The 25723-nt window shown below is 44.4% G+C and overlaps 1 long non-coding RNA gene across 2 annotated transcripts; it reads left to right on the top strand.

The window, feature by feature from the left end:
- Positions 1-10777: 10777 nt before the first annotated feature.
- LOC132206866 (uncharacterized) lies at positions 10778-18714 on the top strand. 2 transcript variants are annotated; one of them, XR_009443214.1, is made up of 4 exons: positions 10778-10889; positions 11730-11805; positions 16695-16776; positions 17557-18714. It is a non-coding gene; the product is annotated as an uncharacterized LOC132206866 (long non-coding RNA). The 2 variants fall into 2 exon arrangements; XR_009443213.1 differs by lacking the exon at positions 17557-18714 and having other exon boundaries at positions 16695-16788.
- Positions 18715-25723: the final 7009 nt, after the last annotated feature.

Genomic DNA, 25723 nt, shown 5'->3' with positions numbered 1-25723 from the left:
AGAAACGATCACTTCCAGACACACAATAAAGGAAAATGGGCGCGGAGCTCGCTTTTTATAGCCTGACCACGTCAGCAATGCTAATGAGGGATGGGGGAAACTCTGGTTCATGATTGGGCAGTTTTGAAGAATCTCAGACCATGTGATTAGCTTTTCTGTGATTGGTTACTGTGGGACACAACGTGGATCTGCCAGGATATGCAACGGAAAGTGAAACACAAACGAAATTTTGTATACCGATCACTTTAAATGTAACTAGTTGTTGCCATTTAATGAACACAGTACCTGAGAGGTTTTATTTGCGACAATGCATTTATTCTGCTCACAGCAACGTTTCATGTATAACATTATTTTGTTTCTTCACTCTGTAATTTCTGCAGTACACAATAAGCTGTATTGTGTTAAGAATTCGATTTTAAATGAGGGAAACTTTGTCGAATATCTGTCAGTCTCTGCGATCTGAAAATGGGAGTGCAGTTATCCACCTGACACTATTCATGCAGTGTGGACGATTGTACAACACTCGTGGGTCCACCTCATCCATGGCTTCCAGATATCCGAAATTAATCTAGTCCTATTTGCCAGCATTTGACCCACATCACTCTAAGCCCTTCCTATTCATATACCCGTCCAGATGCCTTTTAAATGTTGTAGCTGTACTCAACTCCTCCACTTCCTCTGGCAGCTCACTGCAATTACGCACCACTCTCTGTGTGCAAACATTGCCCACCTTAAGTTCCCTTTAAATCATAGTTTTCTCATCCAAAACCCATGCCCTCCAGATTTGGACTCCTCTTCCGTGGGCAAAAGAACTTGATTATAAAATTAAGAGGGGCATGGACAGCGTGAATAATCTTCTATACGGTCACCACCCAGCCTCTGACACTCCATGGAAAACAAGCTGCAAAACAAACCACAATAAGCCCTGTCTATTCACTCTCTCCATGAAACTCAAACTCTCCAACTGTGGCAACATCCTGGATGTGAGTTTGCTCACTGAGCTTGAAGGTTCATTTTTCAGCCATTTCGTCGCTTTTTTTAATTTGAGAAAACATACTTTATTCATACAATGTACAAAAAAACTTATACCCTGACCCAGTCATGCAAGCCGCTCCGGGTTAGCCAGGGAGTACATACACCAACGAAAGGCAAAAACAAAACAAAGAAGAAAAAAAAACAAAGAAAATACCCCGGCAGTCGTCTCCCTGCACAGTCCCCGTTGGCCCCCTAACTAGTTGAGGAAGGTACCAGCTGGGCCCAGTTACCAGATAGGGACCTTTTTTCTATTCTGGGCGAGGGGTTTCATACGGTGGTTTTCCCCACGGCGCCTTCGCGGCAGCTGCCCCGAGCTTTAGAGCGTCCCTCAGCACGTAGTCCTGGACCTTGGAGTGAGCCGGTCTGCAACACTCAGTCAGGGTCAGTTCTTTCAGCTGGCAGACCAGCAAGTTGCGGGCAGACCAAAGAGCGTCTTTCACCGCATTGATAGTCCTCCAGTTGCAGATGATGTTGGTCTCAATGTGCGTCCCGGGAAGCAGCCCGTAGAGCACAGAGTCTCATGTCACGGAGCTGCTCGGGACGAACCTCGACAAATACCACTGCATCCCCCTCCAGACCTCCTGTGCATAGGCACACTCCAGAAGGAGGTGATTGACAGTCTCAGCACCCCCGCAGCCACCTCGAGGGCAGCGTGCGGTGGCGCAGAGATTCCGGGCATGCATAAAGGATCTCACTGGCAGAGCCCCTCTCACCGCCAGCCAAGCAATGTCCTTGTGCTTGTTTGAAAGTTCTGGTGATGAGGCATTCTGCCGAACCACTTTGGCAGTCTGCATGGGGAACCACACGACGGGATCCACCCTCTCCTTTTCCCAACGAGTCTCGAGGATACGATGTGCTGACCACTGCCTGACGGCCTTGTGGTCAAAGGGGTTTCCTTTCAAAAATTTCTCCACTAAGGACAGGTGTTATGGAACGGTACAACAACTCGGAGCGTTCTGCGGCAACAAGGCCAGGCCCATCCTTCACAACACCAGGGGACAGGTAGAACCTCAGTAAGTAGTGACACTTGGTGTTTGCGTACTGAGGATCTACTCACAGCTTGATGCAGCCGCACACAAAGGTAGCCATCAGGGCGAGGGTGGCGTTCGGTACATCATTTCCCGCGTTTTCCAGGTTATTGTACATGGTGTCCCTACGGACCCAGTCCATCCTTGACCCCCAAATGAACTGGAAGATGGCCCGGGTGATCGCAGCGGCTCAGGTCCAGAGAATAGGCCAGGCCTGCGCCACATACAACAGTACCGAAAGCTCCTCGCACCTGAAAAACAGGTTCTTACCCGCGATGGAGGGGGACCGGAGCGTCCACCTGTCCAGCTTCTGCTTCAGTTTGGTGATATGCTCCTCCCAAGTCTTAGTGAACGCTCCAGCTCCATTGAAACAAACACAGAGCACCTTCAGGTAGACTGTCCTGACGGTGAAGGGGATGAAGGGGCAGTCGTCCCAGTTCCCGAAGAACATGGCCACGCTCTTACCCCTATTGACTTTGGCACCCGAGGCCAGTTCAAACTGGCCGCAGATGTCCAACAGCCTACCCCACCAACCAACGATCAGTGCAGAAGATGGCGACATCGTCCATGTACAGGGAGGTCTTGACCTGAAGGCCTCCGCTGTCTGGGATAGTCACGCACTTCAGATTCACGTCCTCCCTGATGTTGCGGCAAAGGGCTTCATACAGCTCATGAACAAGGCAGGAGAGAATGAGCAGCCCTGCCTGACTCCAGATCTGACGGGAAAATTGCCCAATTCCCACCTGGTGATCGAGTCTGCGCTAACGATGTTGGTGTAGAGCAGCTGGATCCAATTGCGGATGCCTGCCCTAAACCCCAATTTGGAGAGCATGTCCCTCACGTAAGCATGAGAGACCCTGTCAAAGGCCTTCTCCTGGTCCAGGCTGACGAGGCAGGTGTCCACCCTCCTGTCCTCCACGTAGGCGATCATATCCCTGATCAGCGTGAGGCTTTCAGTGATCTTCCTGCCAGGCACAGCACAGGTTTGGTTCGGGTGAATTATCGACTCCAGGACAGACCTGACCCGGTTGGCTATGGCCTTGGCCAGGATTTTGTAGTCCATGTTCAATAATGAAATGGGACGCCAATTCTTAATTTCTTCCCTCTCCCCCTTCCTCTTGTAAATGAGGGTGATGATGCCCTTCGTCATGGACTTGCACATTTCCCCTGCCCGAAGCGCACTATCGTACACCTCCAGCATGTCCTGGCCGACCAGGTCCCACAGAGCGGAATACAGCACGACCGGTAAGCCGTTGCTCCCAGGAGTCTTATTCCACACCAAGGACTTGAGGACTCTAGTCAGCTCATCCAGGGATATCGGCCGGTCCAGCCACTCCCTCGTGCTGTTATCTAAGACCTCTGTGATAGATGACAGGAACGACTTGGAGGCCATGCTGTCTGTCGGCTTCACGTCGTACAGTCCGGCATAGAAGGATCTGCTGATCCTCAAAATGTCGGGCCAAGAACGACGTCACCGAGCCATCATCCTCCTTCAGCCGGCTGAGCACAGAGCTTTCCTGGTGCACCTTCTGAAAGAAGAAATGCGAGCACGTCTTGTCCTGCTCCACGGAGCAGACCCTGGACTGGAAGATTATCCTGGAGGCCTCCGCGGCAAAGAGTGAGACTTGCTGGCCCCTCACCTCGGAGGTCCTCCGTGACTTCGACCGCCATCGACTGCAGAAGGAGTAAGTTCTGCACCCTTTTCTGGAGTAGTGACAGCTTTCCCTGCCTCTCTCTCGCCTTCCGAACACCCTTGAGGACAAAGAACCTCTTGATGTTCTCCTTCACTGTCTCCCACCAGTTGCCCGGAGTCTCAAAGAGGGGTTTCACTGTTCTCCAACTGGAGTACTCCCTCTTAAGCTCCTTGACGTTCTCTGGGGTCAACAGAGTCGTGTTGAGCTTCCACGTTCCCTTGCCGGCCTGCTGGTCATCCTGTAAGTGACAGTCGGCCAGCAGGAGGCAGTGGTCAGAGAAGAACACCGGCTCGATGTCGGTGGAGCTGAGCGAGAACACCCGTGACACAAACAGGAAGTCTATCCTTGAGCGGATAGACCCGTCTGGCCGTGACCAGGTGCATCTCCGCTGGGCTCCGTCGGCAGGGATACAGAAGACGTCGAGCAGATTGGCGTCATTCATCGTGCCCATCAGGAATCTGGACATGACGACCAGTTGACTCCCTCCACCCACTATCCCCACACCGGATCTTCCATCTGCATCAATGATGCAGTTGAAGTCTCCGCCTAGGATGACCGGCCTGGACGTAGCCAGCAGGGGTGGAAGCCGCTGCAGGACGGCCAACCGCTCACTCCGTACCGCTGGGGCGGACACATTGATCAGCCTCCGGAGAGCGTTCCTGTCGGTGACATCAACCACGAGGTGGCGACCCCCCACCACCTCCTGAACTTGAGAGATGGCGAAGTCGCGCCCCCGCAGCAGAATAGCCAGGCCCGAGGAGCGACAGTCGTTACCACCCGACCAGATCAAAGGCCCACAGGTCCAGGCGCTGGACCTTTTCCCTGTGCCTGCTGAGGTGCAGTATCCCACAGTCCTGTAGAAACAGGAGGTCCGCCTTGACGGTGGTCAGGTTGGCCAACATGGACACACATCTTGCGGTGGACTTGACGCTGCGCACATTAATGCTCGCAACTCATACCCCCATTGTGGGCAGTGAACACAGTACCCTCCCCAAGTTCAAGGTCCAGCCCATCCATCTGTCCCTTCATGCCCATTGCCCGGGATAACTGCTGGACGATCTCCAGGCTCAGGAATCCGTGTGTGCTGCCTTCTGGGTGGCATCCACCCGGCGGGGGTTGGGAGGCAGGAGAGTCTGGCTCTGGGTCAGGCTGGGGACATGCTGTTTTCTCCTTCCCACCTGAAAATTCCAGGGGGCCCTCCAGGGCGCCAGCGGCACGTGGCTGGGTGTCGGAGAGAGCCTCAGGACGCCTCCCGTCACCTGGAAGCGGGGTGCTGCTTTCCTTCTCCCTTGAGATCTATAGCTTCTGCTTTGGGCGGGCCGCCTCCGAATCTCCCTCATCAGAGGAGCTCTTATAGCCCCCCTGCAGCTGTCTCTTACCGCCTGATGGTTGCGGTGACTGGGCCTGCAGGCGCACCCTCCTCCTTGCTTTCCGGACCGTCGCCCATCCCTGGATCACCTGACGCCTCCTCCATCGACTCCGGGTTGTCGGGGTGGGGAAAGACCACTGTATGAAACCCCTCATCCAGAATGGTAAAAAGGGCCATATCTGGTAACTGGGCCCAGCTGGAGCCTTCCCCAACTGGCCAGGGGGCCAACGGGGACTGTGCGGGTGGACGACTGCCGGGGTATTTTCTTTGCTTTGTTTTTTTTCTTCTTTGTTTGTTTTTTTTCCTTTAGTTGGTGTATGTACCCCCTGGGTAACTCAAAGCGGTCTGCATGACTGGGTAGGTGTGTAAATGTGTTATTTTTTGTACATCTTATGAAAAAAGTATATTTTTTCAAATAAAAAAAGGGTGACGAAACGTCTGCAAACTAACCTTCCAGCTCAGTGAGCCAACTCACATCCAGAACCTCAACCTGAGCTACAAATCTTCTCAAAACTCATTATGAGATTGTGTCAAACCTTGGCCTGGCTAATGGTGGGTCCATCTCCAATTAGGAGTTTCAAACGATTGGTCATATAGAATAAGGGGAAGGGTACAGTGATCCCGTTGCATTGGATTACTGTAACACAAAATGTATTGCACTGCAAGAATCAGAGCATCATCACTCTCGCTTTCCAATCTGAGCTAAAGATTAATGCGGTAACTGCATCTTCAAGAGGGGTGGCTGTGGCCCTCTCCCCGCATGATCTGGTGACTGGTTGACGAAATACTGCGATGGCCCTGAATTCTGACTGTACCCCGAGTCTTTGTCCAAGGTCTGCAGTTTCACTCCTGCAAGGAATCAAAGCAGCAGATTTAAAATTTGGCCCATTCAATTTGCTCCACTGTACAATGACAATATCTGATCCAAGTGAGCTGTTAACTGTAGTATTCATTCACCTTGACCTTTATCCCGTAAATATTAATTCAATGTTGAAAGAACATACAGAGAAATGAAAGAAATGGGACATTCTCACTGAAGCAACACATAAGTATTGGATGGCACCCTGTGTCACAGTGGTATCTAGATGGAAGTGGTCGTGGGCTTGGAAGGCACTGTCTATGGAGCGTTGGTGAATTCCAGCTGTGCATCTTCTGGAAGGTACACATTGCTGCTTGAGCATTGGTGTTTGAGGGAATGGACGTTTGCGGATGTGCAGCCAATCAAGTGTTACTCTCCTGGATGGTACCTTGCTTCTGGTGTGTTTTTGGAGCTGCATTCATCCGGGTAAGTGGGGCTAAACTATCACATTCCTGACTTGATCACATTAGATGTTGGACAGGATTTGGGGAAGCAGGAGACCAGACACTCACTGCAGGATACCCAGACTCTGACCTGTCCTTGCAGTATCTGTATTTATGTACAGAATCAGCTCGAGCATCACAGCGTCCATGAGTGAAACAGAATGGGAACAGACCCTTTCATCCAATTGGTCTGCAATAGATTAACATCCCAATCTGATCTCGTCCCATTTGCCAGCATTTTGCACATATCCCTCTCATGTCGACCTGTTCATCTACCCGTCCAATGGTGTTTAAAACTTATCATTGTACCCTCCACAAGGTGTACCTCTGTCAGCTTGTTCCAAACATGCCGCACACTCTGCACTAAAGAAATCTCCCTCAGGTCTCTTTTAACATTGACCCTCTCACCATGCCCTTAAGGTTTGGGCTCCTCCACCCAAGAAAGAAAGACCATGGCTATTCACCCTATCCATGCCCCTCATGATTTTATAAACCTCTATAAGGTCACCCCTCAGTCTCTGATGCTGCAGGGTAGAAAGCCCGAGCCTGTTCACCCTCTCCAAACAGTTCACACCATCTAGTCCAGGCAACATCTTTGTAAATACTTTCTGCACCCTCTCCAGTTCAACAACTTCCTTCCCACGGCAGGTTGGCTACAACTTCAAGCAGTAAAAGTGGGACTCAACAAATTTCCTGTACAGCCACAACGTGACATCTCAACTCCTATTCTCAATACACTGACCAATGAAGGCAAACACTTGCTTCACCACCTTATCTACTTGCGACTCCACTTTCAATGAACTACGCACACAAGCACCTTGGTGTCTTTGTTGGGGAACACTTCCCAGGGCCCTCCCATTAACTGTCGAACCCCTCTCCTGTTTTGAACAATGAGAATGTGTCTGTTATCATCATTCTCTTCTTGTCAGTTACTGCAACGTGAACAAGAGCAACTATTAATGTATGCCTTTCCGTTTCTGTTAGGTCCATTTATGAGTTTAGTAATTGTTGCAAATATACCAGTTTTTGCTGTGTGACTGTGTGAGTGAAGTTCTCAATCCAAAATAATCAATTTCTACTCTTGTGCATCAAAGTGGTTTTATTCTCTGGCCACCAGTGATATTCTGTGACTGTGCTTCAATCTGAGAGAATAGTTATGAGGGTGTAGAGAGTGAGCTTTCATCCCATTTCCATTTGTTGTTTATGAGCTTTCTGTCAGTCAAAGAGTACAAATGTTCTAGAGCAAGCACAATGGGCTGAATGGCCTCCTGCTGACATGTACCAGGTCTGTATTTCTGAGGCATTTTCATTTATCCATCTGTGGTATAGTGTATCAGGATAAAGATATCATGTAGAAATGGACAGACAAGCTAATTTTTCTTTTTAAAAAGCTGGCCCTGTGAGTCAGTGTGTGCTGTTTCGTTTTTTAGGGTTCTATGGTATCACAGATACTTAGTTTTACCTTGTACTAGGATTTTTTGTTTTATTTATTTGCAGAGTTTTATTCTGCATCTGGCAGTCCATGTTGCATTCTCTACTTGTCAGGCTTTGGCAGGGAAAGTGCATTTGTATTTCACATTATTTAATTTCTGTGTCTTTGTATGGGACATGTATTCATCAAAAGATTATTTTAGTCCTAAATAAAAATTCAAAAAAACTTCCGGTGCTGTATGTCAGTAACAAAAATGGAATTTGCTGGAAACGCAAAGCAGGTCTGGCAGCATGTGAAGAGAAATCATAGTTAACTTTTCAAACACTTCCACTGTTCTGCACAAAGGTCACATGGATCCGAAACATTAATTCTGATTTCTCTTCACAGATGCTGCCAGGCCTGCTGAGCTCTACCCGAAAATTCTGTTTTTGTTTATTATTTCTGTCCTCCTCAGTCACTGATAACATCAAAAGTTACCTTCCATATTTGTACTCAATACCTACTCCATATATGGTCATTGTAACTCAGTAACAATTTGATCTGTTTGTATCAGCAATAAATAGAACCGCAGATGCTGGATAATCCAAGATAACAAGCTGTGGAGCTGGATGAACACAGCAGGCCAAGCAGCATCTTAGAAGTAGGAAAGGTGACATTTCGGGCCGAGGTATAGGTATTTAAGAAATAAAAGAATGAGGAAAGTAAGATTAGGCCAAATCAAGGATAGTAGTGGTAAGTTGTGTGTGGAGTCAGATGAGATAGGGGAAGCGCTAAATGAATATTTTTCAACAGTGTTCACTCTAGAAAATGACAATGTTATCGAGGAGAATACTGAGATACAGCCTATGAGACTAGGTGGGATTGAGTTTCACACGGAAGAGGTATTAGAAATTCTTCAGAAGGTGAAGATAGATAAGTCCCCTGGGCCGGATGGGATTTATCCTCTGATCCTCTGGGAGGCCAGGGAGGAGATTGCCGAGCCTTTGGCATTGATCTTTAACTCGTCATTGTCTACAGGAGTAGTGCCAGATGACTGGAGGATAGCAAATGTGGTTCCCCTGTTCAAGAAGGGGAGTAGAGACAACCCTGGTAATTATACACGACTGAGCCTTACCTCAGTTGTTGGTAAAGTGTTGGAAAACAATATAAGGGATAGGATTTATAATCATCCAGAAAAGAATAAATTGATTAGGGATTGTCAGCGCGGTTTTGTGAAGGGAAGGTTGTGCCTCACAAACCTTATTGAGTTCTTTGAGAAGGTGACCAAACAGGTAGATGAGTGTAAACTGGTTGATGTGGTGTATATGGATTTCAGCAAGGAATTCGATAAGGTTCCCCACAAGAGGCTATTGTACAAAATGCGGAGGAATGGAATTGTGGGAGATATAGCAGTTTGGATCGGAAATTGGCTTGCTGAAAGAAAAGAGGGTGGTAGTTGATGGGAAATGTTCATCCTGGAGACCAGTTACGAGTGGTGTACCGCAAGGGTCGGTGTTGGGTCCACTGCTGTTTGTCATTTGTATAAATGACCTGGATGAGGGCGTAGAAGGATGGGTTAGTAAATTTGCAGACGACACTAAGATCGGTGGAGTTGTGGATAGTGACGAAGGATGCTGTATGTTGCAGAGAGACATCGATAAGCTGCACAGCTGGGCTGAGAGGTGGCAAATGGAGTTTAATGCAGACAAGTGTGAAGTGATGCACTTTGGTAGGAGTAACCGGAAGGCAAAGTACAGGCCTCATGGTAAGATTCTTAGCAGTGTAGATGAGCAGAGAGATCTCAGTGTCCATGTACACAGATCCTTGAAAGTTGCCACCCAGGTTGACAGGGCTGTTAAGGCGGCATACAGTGTTTTAGCTTTTATTAATAGTGGGATTGAGTTCTGGAACCAAGAGGTTATGGTGAAGCAGTACAAAACTCTGGTGCGGCCGCACTTGGAGTACTGTGTACAGTTCTGGTCACCGCATTATAAGAGAGGATGTGGAAGCTTTGTAAAGGGTGCAGAGGAGATTTACTGGGATGTTGCCTGGTATGGAGGGAAGGTCTTACGAGGAAAGGCTGAGGGACTTGAGGCTGTTTTTATTAGAGAGAAGAAGGTTGAGAGGTGACTTAATTGAAACATATAAAATAATCAGAGGGTTAGGTAGAGTGGATAGGGAGAGCCTTTTTCCTAGGATGGTGACGGCGAGCACGAGGGGGCATAGCTTTAAATTGAGGGGTGAAAGATATAGGACAGATTTCTGAGGTAGTTTCTTTACTCAGAGTAGTAAGGGAATGGAACGCTTTGCCTGCATCAGTAGTAGATTTGCCAACTTTCGGTACATTTAAGTCGTCATTGGATAAGCATATGGACGTACATGGAATAGTGTAGGTTAGATGGGCTTGAAATCGGTATGACAGGTCGGCACAACGTCGAGGGCCGAAGGGCCTGTACTGTGCTGTTATGTTCTATGTTCTATGAATAGTGAAGCACATTAAATGGACGGAGTGGCTTTGCTCTAACTGAGAGTGAAGGGAATAGGGAAATGACCAATTTCTAACAAGGTGTCGAGCTGGATGAACATAGCAGGTCAAACAGCAACAGAAAAGCAGGAAGGCTGACGTTTCGGGCCTGGAGCCATTTCAGAGAGAAGGGTCGAGGCCTGGAATGTCAGCCTTCCTGCTCCTCTGATGCTGCTGGGCCTGCTGTGTTTATCCAGCTCAAACCTTGTTATCTCAGATTCTCCAGCGTCTGCAGTTCCGACTGACAATGACCAAATGATGTTTGTTTCTGGGGAGCATTGTGAAGTGCAGCGCATGCGTGATGTTGTTTCTGCGCGCCGCCCCCCCTCCCAAAACCGCCAAAGGCAACAAAAAAGCTGCTTGTTGTGACTGGAGGAGCGCATGCGTGAGGTCCTCCCCCAGCGCTGCCACTGAGGAGCATTGAGTCAGTGAGTGGGAGAGGTTTGTTTGAGACAGGCCGCAATGGAGAGACCAGCGCACAGGGAAGCGAGGGAACAGCAGGCTCCTTCCAGCAGCGCATCGAGATGTGAGTCTGGGACACAGAGGGGGCTCCGAGACCGGCATTGATTCGGGCTCAGTTCAGGGAGAACCGGGGGCTGTTGGTAAGAGGCGGAGCGGAGCAGAGCAGGAACTGGTCCCGGAACTTGGAGTGAGCGGCCTGGGCCTGGGGGCGGGGAGAGAGAGGCCTTTCTCGGGCTGTGTGTGGGCCTGCTGAGGGAGACACAGCGGCAAGAAGCTGTTGTTGGGGGTCAGTCTTGTGATATTTAATTCTCCGAACGCTGATGGTAATTCATCGTTTAGCTTCTGTTTCACGTTGTTTGTTGCGAATTGGCATTGAATCGTAAAGAAGTCACAGTCCATGCAAACGTGTTAATCATGTAAAGGATAAACACAGCACTCGTATTAGAGATAATGGGAACTGCAGATGCTGGAGAATCCGAGATAATAAAACGTGAGGCTGGATGAACACAGCAGGCCAAGCAGCATCTCAGGAGCACAAAAGCTGACGTTTCGGGCCTAAACCCTTCATCAGAGAGCACTCGTATTTTTTTTAGTGCCTGTTGTTCTTCCCTTAAATAGGTAGTGTATTGGGAGCTGGGTATTGAAATGTGTAAACATTCAGTTCAAGGACTGTACAGGTGTTGGTTAGTTTTTGTATCTTAATAAATTGTTTTAGAATTTTGCACAAAGAAAGATGAGGAGGAGTCCAGGTAAATTATCGAGCCAAGTGTTCTCTGTTTGAATTGTTGGCTTTAAAACAAGGAAGTATTGTGAGTATTAATTAAATTTTGCCTTGATCAGTTCTAATATTTTCAAAATTGTTGGATGTTAATTTACAGGAGAATTCTGTTCTTTCTTCCTCCAGGCAAATACTTGATGGGCCAAGACTGTGTCATATTTCATCAGTACAGCATCTACCAGCTGCTCCAACCAAACAGCAGGTATGTTAGCACTGTCAGAGTGGAGAATTTACTTTCCACAGTCATAGGGGTGAGACTTGCACTGAGCTCAAATTCCAGATATATACATTCAATCCAAGGGTCAAACAACATCAACAAAATACAAACGTATCTCTTTCCCCATAAACCGGTGCAGTTCCAGTAAAGTTCATCTTTGAAAGTCCATTGTCTCTTTTAAGCATTTGAAGAGGGATCAATTGAATCTTCTTCACAAATATATGCTCACTAACTGCATTGAATGCATGTTGAGGAAGGGCATTTTTAAAGTTACAGTCAAGGTATGTAAATAGTTCAAGTTGTCCTTGTAACAATGTAACCATATATGGAGTGGATATTGGGTACAGACATGGAAGGAAACTTTACATGTTATCAGTGACTGAGGAAGACAAATAATAAAGAGAAGATTCTGGAAAAGCACAGCAGGTCTGGCAGCATCTGTGATGAGAAATCAGAGTTAATGTTTCAGGCCTGGTACGCTTCCTCAGTTCTGAACAAAGGCCACCAGATCTGGGAGGCATTGACTTCGTGGTCGTATCACTGCACTGTTAATGCAGAGACCAGACAACATTCTGGGGACATGGTTTCGAACACCCCACAGCAAATGGCGGAATTTGAATTCAATAAAGATCTGGAATTAAGAATCTAATGATGACAATGAGTCCATTGTCTGTCAGGAAAAAGAATCCATCTGGCTCACTTGTTTCCTTGAGGGAAGGAAACTGGCATGCTTACCTGGTCTGGCCTACGTGAGACTCCAGACCCACAGCAATGAGGTTGACTCTGAACTGCTCTCTGGGCAATTAGGTGCAGGCAATAAATGCAAGCTGAGACAGCAACACCATCATGCTGTGAATGAATAAAAAATTACAGGTATTACTATTAGAAGAGAAGACGTTATTCTGACACAAGAGGGAGCATTTGTATGAACAACTGCGAGAAGGTTTGTGCGAGACAGTTTGAAGATTTGGAACAAACATTGAAGGGGATAGTAAGCTCCTGCAAGAACAAACAGATGAACTAATGGTTTGCATAAGTACCAGAGGATCAAACACATTCATCAAATTACAGCCATGATTAATTCCAATCTCATTAATGAAAGGATATTGTCCCTTCGGGTGAACAGAGTTGGTTAGGGCAAGGGATGTGAATGATCCCAGATGACAGTCAGCCTAGAATTTCATGAAAACAGCAGATAAGGCCATTATGCAGCAATTTGTTGTTTCTTTCATATTATTCATAGTATTAAGAAATACTTTTAAAGACTCTTCCGATAATTATGATGAAATCGAGAAATATATGCACATAATAAAACACAAGTCACTAAAAGCATTTGGGGGAAAGCTTCAAATAGAGATGTTAATTAGTCTCCGGAGGCTTTCCTATATCAGAACAAGGTGCACGAAGCATTCCTTTTAAAGGTGAATAATTAGTTCATGCCATTGCATAGTTACGCCAACCAGATGTGAAGTAGGTAATGAGTACAGATGTGGATGGAAACATTCACATCAGTAACTGAGCAGGATAGTATTAATCATTTGACCAACACATGTTCCAGACAGAGACAGGACAATTAAATAATGTGACGTTTAAATGCACACATCCTGTGTCAAAGCCTGACAGAGAATGCTTATTGAGTGCATGTGTTTTTTCGCTCTCAAAGTCTCACCACAAACACACTCTCAACATACACACGACAGTGGTTTACAATGACTTGCAAATACATACACGGCCCTGACATGTGCTAAACATGTACCAGGCATGAAGATCAAATACACTGCAAGCCTCAGAGCATGTAACATTCAAAATTGCTTCTCCTCATGGATTTCAGATCAGAGAGCTACCTTTTCATAAGAGACAAACAGTACCGAATGTGAGCGAAGGCATCCAATTCCCGTGCATTTAAATCCATGGTAATTGCTGTGGTCATAAACTAAATATCATTTGGTCGCTCCCTCAGAAGAAAAAAACTGTTGGATTTTGTGACAGAATTCTCATGAACTGCTCATGAAACCAACAGATACAAACTGATAACTGCACTCAAACATTCACGTGGCAGAAACTAACATGAACAGATTGATGACTAAACTCACATATCGACATTGCAGAAAAGAGAGGTAGGGATGGCTGTCTGAATATATAAATGTCTTTTTCAATCAGTCTGTCAGTTTTAGATTTAATTCAGTTTCTGACTGAATTCAGTTTCTATGTTTATTAAGCATATTTTTCAAGTTACAATCCAGATGATCACTGTTACATTGTTTCAACAGTCTTCTTAGAGATCGATGTTTAATACAGATGTGGGAAATACTGCAGTCACCATGAGTCAACGAAATAAATGATGAATGATACTTAAGTTTAGTTGACCAATAACTGATCAGGACAGAATTGCTCCTTTGATAAATATTAATCCCATACATAAACACAACAAATAAATGACGTGAATTCCACATGCATTTTTAGTGTCAAAGCCTGACAAATAGAAAAATCAAGGAACTGCAGCTGATAGGAATCAGAAACAAAAGTAGAAGTTGCCGCAAAACCTCAGCAAGTCTGGCAGCATCTGTGAAGAGAAATGAGTGTTCTGAAGAAGTGTCACAGGTCCCATAATATTAACTCTGCTTTGTCTCCATGTGGATGGACTGACCGACATAGGTACTGACTGATCCAGAATTAGTTCAAAGCGCAAACGCCATAACTACAGATATGATGCAAGGACTAACAACTGTGGAGTTCCATTTAAACTCCAGCTAACAGAAAATGATATACACAAAATGATTATCACTCACACATATACAGTCATAGACATCTGCGACACAGAAAACAGTCCTGTCTCTCACTGAGTCTGTACTGGTTAGAAACAACGAGGCAACAATTCTACATCCATTCAGCCAGCATTCAATTTCCATCAATATATCATGGTGGTAGAGGAACTACCATCCCTACCTTTATTGCCGGATAGTTGTCAGTTTTGTCACCGAGCAGAAATATATTTTTCTTTTATTCTGTCCTAAGCAGGAGGACTTTATAATCATGGACGTTTTTTTTTCTAATTAGCTTAAATATTATTCAAATAGCCCTGTGTTCCACATGACACTCCCTTTGAAGTATTACATCTCACACAATAGAAAACTAGTTGCCATTTTCTCAAATAAGGAACACAATAAAAAGCCATTCTTCAAAACAGTGGAGAAAGAAGGATTTGGCCAAATCAGGTAGATAGTAAACATTCTCCTTTTTTTTTGTTTGCCAGGAGAGTTCAGCAATGTTTATTCTTCAGTAAATTTAGTTTGACTGTTGCAGTTTTCTCCACTGCATGACAGAAAATAAAAATTCTGTCTTCTTCCTCCCCACACAGCAAGGGTAATGTCTGAGCCACAAAATAAAATAGAAGTAAATAAGCCAATTTTCTTTCCTGCACAAGGAACATTGTGATCAGTCAGCTGCAATGCAGTTGATTTGTTCATGGCACTTTCTCTTTGGCTATAACATATTAAATTAATACCTTTACTTCAGTATTCCAAAACGTATGTCACTATGCAATATGAAACAATACTCATATCAATACTCAATACTCATATCATACTCGAAGATGTCCCTTGATATCACCACTGCTGTTTGGACTCTAATATAGCAGTTGCAAAGGTCCGTTCCTTTTCCCTCCTCAACTCTGAAGAAAAGCCAACACTCATACTATTGCAATGTCCTGCATTTTCATCTGCCTGTGAAAGCTACACGCTCAAACAACTGAAGAACATACGGTCTTTCCCATTCACTACAGGAGAGATGACTTGAAAACTCTCTCCTCTCCCACTGTGGTAAATGGTTCTCCAATTTACAGGAAACATTTACACCGCTCAGTCGCATAATGCAGGAAGAGTGAAACAGGATCCATTGAGTGTGGCTGTCCATCTTGTTTCATCACAACAGCTCTTTTCAAAAAAACTCTCAGATGAATTCTGAGAATTTGCACATGAGAGCAGCCCTAGTCCTGAGTGTTAAATTTTATTTTCCAAGTTCTTCACAAAATAATCACGCTGGTCTGTGTTGACTGTCTGTCTAATTTTAACGGGCAATGGACTGAAACCTGCAGCCCCATTGAATAGCACATTCTGACAGGTAGAGAAGTAATTCCTATATACAGAAATTGTACCTGTGAATGGAAGAAACAAGTAACAGAGAAGACCAAATAGGCAGCACCAGGTATTCTCCTTATTCATGCAATTAAGGACTTGAGGAAACTGATTTTCTGACACAACAACGAATGCAGTGAGATGATGCCAATACACAATGCACGAACTCTTTTAAGAGCAACCTGAACCTCCCCCGTAAGTTCTGTAAGCTGCAGGGCTATGGGATGTGTGCAGGAAAATGGGATGGTGATGGCTGTCTGGTGTTGTTCGGGTCAGCATGGACATGATGAGCCACATGGATGCCTTCTGTGCTGGATCGTTTAAGTCAGTCTAGAGATCTGTGCCATTCTGTCCTTGTCAGTCTCTGCTGTGTAATACATAAATAATTTACCAAATTTGACAACAACGCTCTCACATTCGCCAAGTAGGAATTGACACGAATAAATCAATAACTAAACTCATATCCACAGACAGGTTTGTCTAAGGTAGATGCAGTCATGGAGCTGTGCAGGTTTTGGTTACTTTTGAGACCTCACTCAAATGGTGTTGATGTCATTAAAAATTATTAGACAAGAAGCAGCTCAGTGCAAGACTGGAATCTGACCCATAGTTATGTTAGAATTCCTGGTGATAAACAAAATATCCAAATGACTATTAGCAAAATGTTGCATTGATCAGTTAAATATTGTCAAACCCAACTGATGTTGGTTTACAGGAGCTATCTGTTCCGTCTTCCTACAGACAAACACTGGAAGGACCAGGACAATGTAACATTGCTTCAGATCAAAGCCAAGTGTGACCAGCTCATTATAATAAACAGCAGGTATGTTCCCACTGTCAGAGTAGAGAACATCCTTTCTACAGTCACAGAGCGGATCGAGTCAGTCACACATTGAGCTTAATTTCCAACAGATCTGTTCAAACCAACAGTAAGACAGCACATAAAAAATGCAATTTTATTTTTCTTTGCTCTCCATTCAAAATGCCCAGTTCCAATAAGTTTCACCATTCATAGCCCATTGATATTTACACCATTTTTAAGGTGGATAGACCTCCTTGTCCAAAGTATACACGCAGAAATTGAAGAAAATCTACATAAAATGACTCTAATAACATCTATCACATTATGAATCACATCTCAACCCATAAAATTACTGATTGCTGACAATTAAACCACTTTTAGAAGTAGAAAGCAACAAACATGGATCGATATCTAACCTTTCAGATTCATATTATGCAAACAGACCAAAAAAGATTGATGAGTCTCTCATATTGACTTTGCAGTAACTGACAGGTAAAGATTGATGAAAATATTCGCATAGCCAAAACTGGCATGCACACATTAATAACCACGCTCACATTCACACAGCAAACTGACAGCAACTGAACAATAACTACGCTGTCATATCCACATTATCATATTGATGATAACACTCTCAATTTCACAAAGCATGAAGTGATAGGTACAAATTTGTAACTGCACTCACATATCCGCAGATTTGAAAAATACTGACAGGCACAGTTTGATCGTTGTCCTCAAATATTTGCAAAGTAGATTCTCATGGGTACATAATGATACATCAGTTTACTTTCAAATTGACAGAGAAGAAACTTTGAGATACAAGTTGCTGTACATGCACATTTCCATATCGAAGCAACTGACAGGAAAAGTTTGAAAATAACCTTGAAGATAGCAAGAATTGCAGATGCTGGAGCCAGCTTTCCCAGTTTCACGTGAAAAGGAGAATATTGTAGAGGAGAAGACTGAATTACACGCTACTAGAATTGAAAGGATTGAGGTGAGTAAGGAGGAAGTGAGATCAGTTCTACAAGGTGTGAAGGTAGATAAATCCCCTGGGCCGGATGGGATTTTTCCGAGGATTGCCTGGGAAGCTAGGGAGGAGGTGGCAGAGCCCTTGGCCTTGATCGTTGAGGCCTCATTGTCTACAGGTTTAGTACCAGAGGACTGGAGGGTTGCAAATGTTGTGGCCTTGTTCAAGGATGGCAGTAGGAATGACCCAGGCAATTATAGACCTGTGAACGTTGTGTCTGTTGTAAGAAAAGTTTTGGAAAGGATTATAAGAGAGAGGTTTTATAATCATCTAGCAAGCAACAATTTGATTGGAGATAGTCAACATGGATTTGTCAAGGGCAGATCATGTCTCACAGACCTCATCGAGTATTTTTGAGAAGGTGACCAAGCATGTGGATGAAGGTAGGGCAGTTGATGTGGTGTACGTGGACTTCAGTAAAGCCTTTGGTAAGTCTCCACATGGTAGGCGATTGAAGAAAATACGGAGGCTTGGGGTTGAGGGAGATTTAGCAGTTTGGATTAGAAACTGGCTTTCTGTAAGAAGGCAACGAGTGGTGGTTGATGGAAAATATTCAGCCTGGAGTCCAGTTACTGGTGATGTGCCTCAAGGATCTGTTTTGAGACCACTGCTGTTTGTCATTTTTATAAATGAATTGGACGCAGGCCTAGGTGGATGGGTTAGTAAGCTTGCAGATGACACTAAGGTCGGTGGAGTGGTGGACAGTGTGGAAGAATGTTGCGGGGAGAATTGGATAAACTGCAGAATTGGGCTGAAAGGTGGCAAATGGAGTTCAATGTGGATAAATGTGAGGTGATTGACTTTGGGAAGAATAATAGGAAGGCAGAATACTGGGTCAATGGAAAGATTCTTGGTCGTGTGGATGTGCAGAGGGATCTTGGTGTCCATGTACATAGATCCCTGAAGGTTGCCACCCAGGTTGATAGTGCTGTTAAGAAGGCGTACAGTGTGTTAGGTTTTTATTGGTAGAGGGATTGAGTTCCGGAGTGGTGATGTCATGTTGCAACTGTACAAAACACTAGTGCAGCCTCATTTGGAATATTGCGTACAGTTCTGGTCGCCCCATTACAGGAAGGATGTGGAAGCATTGGAAAAGGTGCAGAGGAGATTTACCAGGATGTTGCCTGGTCTGGAGCGAAGGCCTTATGACGAAAGGACTTGGGTCTGTTCGCATTGGAGAGAAGGAGGCTAAGAGGCGATTTAATAGAGACATAGAAGGTGATCAGAGGATTAGACAGGGTGGACAGTGAGAGTCTTTTTCTGAGGATGATGACATCAGCTTGCAAAAGAAGGCATAGCTACAAATTGAGGGGTGATAGATATAAGACAGATGTTAGAGGCAGGTTCTTTACTCAGTGTTTAAGGCACTGGAACGCCCTGCCTGCCAATGTGGTTAACTCAGCCACATTAGGGGCATTTAAACTGGCCTTGGATAAAAATATGTATGATAATGTGATAGTGTAGGGGGATGGGCTGAGATTAGCTCACAGGTCAGCGCAACATTGAGGGCCGAAGGGCCTGCTCTGCGCTGTATTGTTCTATGGCATAAACTGACAGGTACATTTTGATAACTACTCTGATATTCACAGAGCAGAATCTGGCTGGTCCTTATAAGCGTATTCACATGGTCACCAAGTAGAAACTGAGATTGATAACAGTAACATTCAAAATTGCAGTAACTGACAGATAGAAGTTGATAATTGCAGTCACATTTGCATTGCAGTTACTGTCAGGGTCAGATTAATAACTATGCTTTTGCTGACTTGCTTGCCAAGCTTGTAAGTTTGTTTACAGACATTTTGTCATCATCCTACGTGACATCATCAGTGCGCCTCCAGTGAAGCAGTGGTGTTCTGTCCTACTTGCTGTTTATGTGCCTCGGTTTGCTGGGGTGGGTGGCATCACTTCTGGATTTGTCTCTTCGTACATGGAGTCCAGCTTGACATGTTTATTAATGGAGTTCCAGTTTGAGTGCCAGCCTCTAGGAATTCTGGTGCATGTCTTTGGTTGGCTTCTCCTTGTATGCCTACGTTGTCCCAGTCAAATTGGTGTCCGTCTTTGTCCGTGTACATTTAGATGAGTGATAGTTGGTCATGTCTCTTGGTAGCTAGTTGGTGTTTATCCTGAAGGCTAATTTCCTACCGGTTTACCCTGTGTGATGGTAACGACGATCTCTTCATAATCTTGTAAATAACTTAACTCCTTTTTACATTTCATATCTTGTAAATAACGTTGGTTCTGTCGGTCATGGTTTGCGGATCCTTTGTTCTCATCAGTAGCTGTCCGTTTGTGGCCTACCATGATTCCTACTGGGCGGTGTCATCTAGTGGTCATTTCTGGTATGCCGTTAATGTATGGCAGGGTGACTAGTGTCTCTGGACATGTTGTGTCTTTCTGTTGTCATCTGTTTTGTAGTTATTGGCAATGACGCTTTTCAGGTAACTATCACTTCTAAAGACACTGTATCAATGTTCTTCCTTGGCTCTACACAGCTCCGGGTGTGACAGTGTATTGTGGCTGACTTGAACAGCGTTTTGATGCAGCTTTGTTTGTGGTTCTTGGGATGATTGCTGTTGTAGTTGAGTACCTGACCTGTATGAATTACAAACCTTAATAACTACTCTTTCAGATGCTCAGAGCTGAAACTGACAAATACAGATTGATAAGGAAACATTACCGTAGCAAAGCAGTGTGTCATGGACAGACTGATAATTTCAGAAACACATTCACTGAGTAGAAACTGACAGGAAGAGAATGATCTCCATACTCAGGTACCCACTTAGCAGAAACTGACAGGAACAGGTTGATGATAACACTCCCAGTTTCACACAGCATAAACTGACAGGTTTAGATTTATGATGACACTCAAGTATTCACAGAGCAGCTCATTGTTACATGTTGAAAACTGCACTCACAAATTCACCTCACAGAAACTGACATGTACAGATTGATAATTAAACTGTCATATTGACATAGCAGAAACAGAGAATGAACTCACACATTCACCCAGCAGGAAGTGAATAGTATGGATTGATAACGGCACTTTCACCTTCATATTACAGAAACTGAGAGGCGTCAATGAATAACAACACTCACACAGTCAAGTCTGACAAACTGACAGGTACAGGGTGATCACTATACGCTTTCATTCCAATTGCATTAACTGACAGGTGCAGGTCGATGGACTCAACAGACGTAACAGAGACAGATAATTGCATTCATTCACTTGACACAGACTGTGTGGACTGTGTTGATGACTGCGCTCTCAGATTCACAGAGCAGAAACTAACAGGTACAAATTAAAACTGCACTCATACATTCACAAATCAGAAACTGAAAGGTCCAGGTCAATATCTACACTCACATATTCACAGAGCAAAAACTGTCATGAACAGACTGATCATAACACTCTGTCTCCCACAGCATAACCTGACAGGTTCACTTTGATAACTACGCACATTCACTGAGCAGAAAACACCAGGGATAAATTGATATCTAAACTCACAGATGGACATTGCAGAAACTGACTGACCTAGAAGGATAAGTACACTCACCTTCTCACAGCAGAAAATGACAGGGACATGTTGATAACTACAGTCACACATGCATATTACAGAAACTTTCAGGTTACATTCAGAGGTTGACATGACAGAAACTTGACAGAGACAGACCGATAACTACACTCCCTTTATTCACATTGCATATACCTGCCAGAACAGTCTGACAACCAGACTTTCATACTTGCATATTGGAAAGTGACATTTACAGATTGATAATTCTGCTCAAATAGTCACCTGGCAGAAACTAACATCACATCAATAACTAAAATCATTGTAATAGCAGAAACTTTTGAGACTGAAAATGACACCCATAGCCACAGAGCTTAAAACAAAACCTGACAGATACAGATTGATAGTAAGCTCACATTTCTTTATTCATTCACAGGGCAAGGGTGTTGCTGGCAAGGCAACATTTTTTGCCCATCCCTAATTGCCCAGAGGGCAGTTAAGAGTCAACTACACTGTTGTGGGTCTGGGGTCACATGTAGCGTGGACCAGGTAAGGATGGCAGTTTCCTGCCCAAAGAGACATGATTTTTATTTTCTTCTGACAATTGCCAATAGATTCATGGTCATCATTAGACTCTTAATTCCAGATATTTATTGAATTCAAATTCCACCATCTGCCATAGCGGGATTTGAACCTGGTGCCCAGAACATTATCTGGATCTTTGGAGTAACAGTCCAGTGATAACACCACTCGGCCATTGCTTCCCCCATTCACACAGCAGAAACTGACACGGAGACAATAATAATGACACTAACATTTACGTCACAGAAAATGACAGGCACTGACTAACAATTATGCTCTCATGTCCGCAGCGCAGATCTGACAGGGAGAGATTGGTAAACACACTCACATATTCACACAGCAGTGACTGAGAAAGATTCATACCTGTCCTCTCATTCACAATACAGAAACTGACAGGTATAAGTTGATAACAGCACTCATGGTTTCACAGCATATTGCCTGACACTCGCATAAACCTCATAGAAATTGTCAGATATAGGTTGATAATTAAACTCTCATTCGCGTAGCAGAGATTGACAGGTAAAGGCGGATGACAACAGCCATATCTTTCCATCGCAGGAACTGACAGGCATAGATAGATAAATACACTCAGATTTTAACAGCAGGAATGGGAAGGTGCAGGTTAATAACTACAGTCACATAGTTGAACTGCAGAAACTTATAGGGTCACATTGATGACAACAGTCAGACATTCACATGACAAACTGACAGGTACAGATGGATATCGAAACACACACTCAGCAGAAACTTTGAGGTAGAGACTGGTAATGACAGCCATACATTCACAGAGCACGCACTCACAGGCATGGATTGATTATCAAACTCATATTTTAACACAGCAAAAACTGACGGGCGGAGACTGGTAACTGCATTCACAAAGCCACACAGCTGAAACTAACAGATACGTAAGGATAACTGCATTCATGCATTCACACAGTAAATAGTGACAGTGACTGATAGATAACTGCACTGCCATCCTTTGTGTATCACAAACTGCCAGGAACAGATGCACTCAAATATTGACACACCAGAAGGTGACAGGTACAGATTGACATGCAAACTCTCATATTCAGATACCAGAAAATGGCAGGTACAAATTGATACCCATACCCACACTCCCATATGCACAGAGAAACTGAGAGGGAAAGACTGATAAAAGCAATCAGACATTCACATAGCAGAGCCTGGCAGCAACAGAATGATAAATAACTCTTGCATTCTTATAACAGAAACAGTCATGGATTGACTGAAAATGTATTCATCGAGCATAACCTGACAGGTACAGAGTGATAACTGCTGCCAAACATTCAGAGCGCAGACAAAAATGAACAGATTGATAACTAACCTCACATTTTCATATGACAGGAAACTGAAGGAAACAAATTAGTAAATACACTCCTATTCACATAGCGAAGACTGATATGGACAGAATGATAACTACAATTACACATTCACGCTGCAGAATCTTTCAGGGATAGATTGATAATTGTACAAACAAACTCCCCAAGGAGAAGCTGACAGTCACAGATTTAAAACCAAACTCTCATATTCACCAAGTAACATGTGGTAGGTACACTGTGACAACTGAACTCAAATAGTCACAGAACAATATTCCCCAGGTAGAGTGAGATAACTACACTCTTGCATCTGCCTTGCAGAAACTAAACTCTCATATTCATGGAGCACAAATTGGCAGGTACAGATCAATGCCTGCCCACTCATATTGATGCAACAGAATGGACATGTAGGGACTAGTCACAACACTCATACATTCTTTTGTAGAAACTGATCGGTATAGATTGAGAATTACACCTGTACTTTCACATAGCACAAACTGAATGTTACGGACTAATAACATACACATTCGGACAGCAGAAGTTGACAGAAGTGACAAAAGCTGACCTGAGATATTGAGGGATACTGAGACTCTGCTCACGGAAAACAAGGAGGAATATATTGCGTTTAAGCGATCAGACTCTGATGAATCCCCAGATAGCTACAGAAGGAAATCAGAAGGTCAAAAAGAGGGTATGAGATGGATCTGGCAGATTAGGTAAAAGGTAATCCCAAGCGGTTCTACAGCTATATTAAGAGTAAAATGGTGGCTCAGGAGAGAACAGGCCCCCTTAAAGGTCAACATGGTGGTCTATGCGTGGTGCCAGAGGAGTTTGGGGTGGGGGGTGATTTTTAATGAATATTTCTCCTCTGTATTTACTAAGGAGAGAACCATGGATGCGAAGGAAATAAGGGGAACAAGTGGAGATATTTTTAGACTGCATATATATTACCAGAGAGGAGGTGTTTTCAGCCTGAGAGCATATTGAGATGGATGAATCCCAAGGCCTGATCAAGTCCAGCCTTGGATGATGTGGCAGGCTAGTCAAGAAATTGCACAGGCCCTTGCAGAGGTTTTTGCTTTCTTTTTAGCCACTGGTGAAGTTCTGGAAGACTGGAGGGTGGGTAATGTTGTTGCATTGTTTAAGAAAGGTAGCAAAGACAAGCCAGGGGACTACAGGCCAGTGAGCTGACATCACTGGGAGGCAAGTTAGCGGAGAGGATAGTGAGGGACAGGATCAACCAACATTTGGATATTCCATGTCTGATTAGGGATAGTCTGCAAGGATTTGAGAGTTGGAAGTCATGTCTGACAAATGTTTTGAGACTTTCAAAGAGGTAACCACACAGAGAGATAAGGGTAGGGCAGTGGATGTTGTCTGTGTGGACTTTAGTAAGGCCTTTGACTAAGTCCTGCACAGCAGGCCAGTAAGGAAGGTTCGGTTGCATGGCTACCAGGGTGAGTCGGCTAATTGGATTCAAAATGTATTTGATGGGAGGAAGCAGAGGGTGATGGTTGAAGACTGTTTCTTGGACTGGAGGCCTGTGACTTGTGGTGTGCCACAGGAGTCTGTGCTGAGACGTTAGTTATGTGTCATTTACATAAATGATCTGGATGTCAATGTACAAGGTATGATGAGTAAGTTTGCCAATGACACAATATTGAGAGGCATTGTTAATAGCGAGGAAGTTTGTCAAAAATAACAGAAGGATCTTGATCAGATGGGTAAGTGAGCTGAGGATTGGAAAATGCAATTCAACACAGAGAAGTGTGAGGTTTTGCACTTTGGAAGTCAAACCAAGGTAGGACTTGCACAGGAAGTGTTCAGGTCCTGAGGAGTGTTGTGGAACTGAGGCACCTTGGAATACAAGTACATGGCTCATTGAAAGTGATGCCACAAGTGGACAGGGTGGTGAAGAAAGCATTTGACATGCTGGCCTTCATTGGTTGGAACATTGAGTATAAGAGTTACGTTACAGTTGTAGAAGTTGCTGGTAAGGCCACATTTGGAGGATAATGTACAGTTTTGGTCATCCTGTTAAAGGAAAGTCATTTTTAAACTGGAAAGTGTGCAAAGAAGATTTACGAGGATGTTGCCAGGGCAAGGAGGCCTCAGTTATAGGGAGAGGTAAGCCAGAAGAGTACTTTATTCCTTGGAACAGAGGAGAATGAGGTATGACCTTATTGATGTGTGTTACATCATCAGAGGACAGTTAGGATGAATGCATACAGTGTATTTTTTCTGCAAGAATAGGGAATTGAAAACTAGAGGGCAAAGGATTAAGAAGGACATGAGAGAGTGGTGCATATGTGGAATCAGTGAAAGTGGTTGAGGCAGGTACAATAGGAACATTGAAAAAAACATTTGAATAGCAAGGGTTTAGAGGGACACAGACCAAATTCAGGCAATTGGAACTAGCTGAATCAGCACTGCGGTCAGCATGAACCAATTTGACCTGAAGGGCCTTTCTCCATGCTGTATGACCTCAGACTACAATGGGACCTTGATCA

This window comes from Stegostoma tigrinum, chromosome 44, assembly GCF_030684315.1.
Source record: "Stegostoma tigrinum isolate sSteTig4 chromosome 44, sSteTig4.hap1, whole genome shotgun sequence".
Taxonomy (NCBI): domain Eukaryota; kingdom Metazoa; phylum Chordata; class Chondrichthyes; order Orectolobiformes; family Stegostomatidae; genus Stegostoma; species Stegostoma tigrinum.
This window is presented reverse-complemented; position numbering and strand designations above follow the sequence as displayed.